This window comes from Phoca vitulina, unplaced genomic scaffold (genome assembly GCF_004348235.1).
Source record: "Phoca vitulina isolate PV1807 unplaced genomic scaffold, GSC_HSeal_1.0 scaffold36, whole genome shotgun sequence".
Taxonomy (NCBI): Eukaryota; Metazoa; Chordata; class Mammalia; order Carnivora; family Phocidae; genus Phoca; species Phoca vitulina.
In genome coordinates, this window is record NW_022589739.1 from 17,765,197 (window position 1) to 17,768,119 (window position 2,923).

Consider the following 2,923-nt stretch of genomic DNA (forward strand, 5'->3'; position numbering starts at 1 on the left):
CCTGGATTTAAACCCACCTTTTTTATTTTAAAGTACTGAAATACCTATTTAAAGGACCAGGCATCATAACAATCCCTTCTCTGGGCAAGAGCTGCAGATTTGTTTGGGTTTTAGCTTTCTGAGAGCAGAGCTCAGCCTTCTGCCTTGTGCTGTGTTCACCACTCTGAAGGGTTGGGGCAGATGACAGAATAACTACAGGTCACCAGGCAAAAGGGCAGGCCAGACCCCAGGCCTGTGCCCTGCCTATGAGAGAAATGCAAACAAGCCCAGTTCTATTATAGAAACACAGAGCCATTGTCGGGAAACCACAAATTGCTGACTTGCTCCTGCACACAATCGATATTCAGAAGCGGAGTCCAGGAATTCTAAAGCTGCACCCTGCATAAAGGGCTGAGGTGGGGGGTGGGGAGGGAGGGCGACCCTCTTTTAGAAATGAAACCAACCACAGAAGCACTGGTAGTGCTTCCTAGAGAGCCACGAAAAAGACCCTGTGTCCCCTTCACCGCTTCCTCTACTGATCCCAGAATCAGAGGCTGCCAAAGCTGGAGTGGATCAGGAAATGATCATATCCTAAGAGAGGGTACACGTGTAGGTAAAGAGCCAGGGCAGTTCCAAGAAGTGTGAGAGAGAGGACACCACACACGATGGTTATTAGAAGATACACCTGGGCTCAAATCCTGACTCAGTCACTGACTAGCTCTCTGACCTTGGGCACAGCACTTCATCTCTCTCAGCCTCTGTTTCCCATCTAGAGAATGGACGTAATAACACTTATCACATGAGGTCATTGAGAGGACTTGATTGAATGATTAGGTTTGTAAATAACAGCACGGTGCCTGGCTCTTTGTAAGGGCTTAATGAGTTATTATTATTATTGTTAATAATAGCAATAGGCGCTTAGGGGGTGAACTAAAGAAAGCTTCCTGGAGGAGGGGCCATTTGAACTAGATCTTAAAGAATTGGGAAGCTTTGGCACACTGGAATGAATTAAAGAGAATGGGGGAAGTTCATACGTAAGGCTATCTTATAGCTTCCTGGGCCTGACCAGGAGACATGCTGAGGACTCATTAGTAAGCCAGCGTGGAGGGGAGGGCAGAGTACAGATGGGAAAATTCTGCTGTGGAACATACTAGTCCTCATTTGAATGGGATCTATGTGGCACTAGCATGTGGGGTCCAAATTAGAGCACGGGGCTGGGTGCAGTTGTAGGAGTAACAGTGGAAATGTTTTCCCTCATTAAGAGCCCCTTTTGAGAGGACTTGACCCCTTGGGCTCTTGAGGATAAATGAGGAAGCACCATGTATTAGAGTGGGCTCATGATACTTAGTGACATCATAGGAACAAGCTCTGGATTTTCCACTGAGCTCAGTGAGATATATTTCCATCAAACTGTCTATGTCTCCAATATTTTATCTTCCATTGCACCATGACACAGTCTTCTTCCAGTGTCCAACAGCCAGCCCTTCATTTTCATGACAACCCGTATCTCATGATAAGCATGTTGTAAGGAAAATGGAGACCAGAGCTTTCTAATGTTTCCCCCTGCCCCAGCCCCTTTCGAGATGATTGTTATTGCATCTTATCCCATGAACCTTTAGCATCTTATGCCCCTTCCTGTGAAGTTCATGAACACTGAAAATTCCCAGATGGAACCAGCCTACACCACATATCAGGGGAAGGGTGGGGGTCTTCCTCTATCAGATGAACACTATGATTCCATAAATCCTGAATGTAAGCTAGGCGACAGATGAGGATCAATGTGAGGTTCCCATTTATCTGCCTATTTAATATGTGGGAAAATGCAGGCAACAGAGGCTATAACTACCTAATGCCAGATTTGCCAGGAGAGCTTGGACTCCTTAGGCAACACTTCAGCAAGCCATGTCAAAGAGCTTCCCCAATTTGTACTGAAAATACCTCGCTTGCAATGCCCATATCATAGCAGGTGGCAAGAAACATCTTTGTTCCAGGGAAGTTGTCCTTAGGAAGCAGAGTCTCAAGCTATGACTGGAGAGATGAGTCCAGGGGCCAGAGTGTAGACAGAAGGACTGACAGAGCTAGACAGTCTTCTGGACCTGGGCAAGGAAACTGGGGTTCAGACAAAGCTTTTGTTTCTGGCAGAACTGAAACAACCCAGGGGTGAGGGGAATGCTGGACATCAGAGCTCCTTATAGGCTCACTGGACCAGGCTTGGGGCAGTGAGATCAACTTCAGCTTGGCTTGGTGTACTGAAACAATCCCTCTACTGAAACTTATATGTGAGTTTCTCTTGTATAGATAGAGTGGGAGTATTTGTTTTGATTAGGTTTGGTTACATGTTAAAAAAAAAAAAGGGCTGATAAGGCTGACATTCTTACATAGAATCATGAAAGTCATCAGTCCCGGACCGATAGAGCACTCTGTGATGTCAGTGGCCCAGGTTCCTTCTCTATCGTGGCTCCACCATCCACAGCATATGGCCTTCACGTCATGGTTCATGATGGCTACTCCTGCCACGTGTCTGCTATTCCAGCCAGTATATGGAAGGGAGGGGCAAAGAGGGGCACACTCCCTCAACTTAGGGACATGCCTCAGAAGTAACCCACACCACTTCTCATATCCGGTTGGTCAAATTTTAGTCATATGGACATACCTAGCAGCAAGGGAGGCTGGGAAATATATCTTTCTTTTGGGTGGACAAGTGCCTGGCTAAAATTCATTTCTTATTACAGAAAGAAGTAGGGAGAAATGGATACTGAGGGGCAACTCACAGCCTCTACTATAGTCAGTTTATCATCTATTTTCCTAAGGGACTGGATATCCTCAAGTCATAGGGTAAGGATATCCTTGTGGGAGGACAAGTCTCTTTTTGAGGGGGTGATGATCCTTTGTGACAATTGTGAGAGAACAATTAAGTTCCAGAGAAAAAAAATCAGTGTGAAAG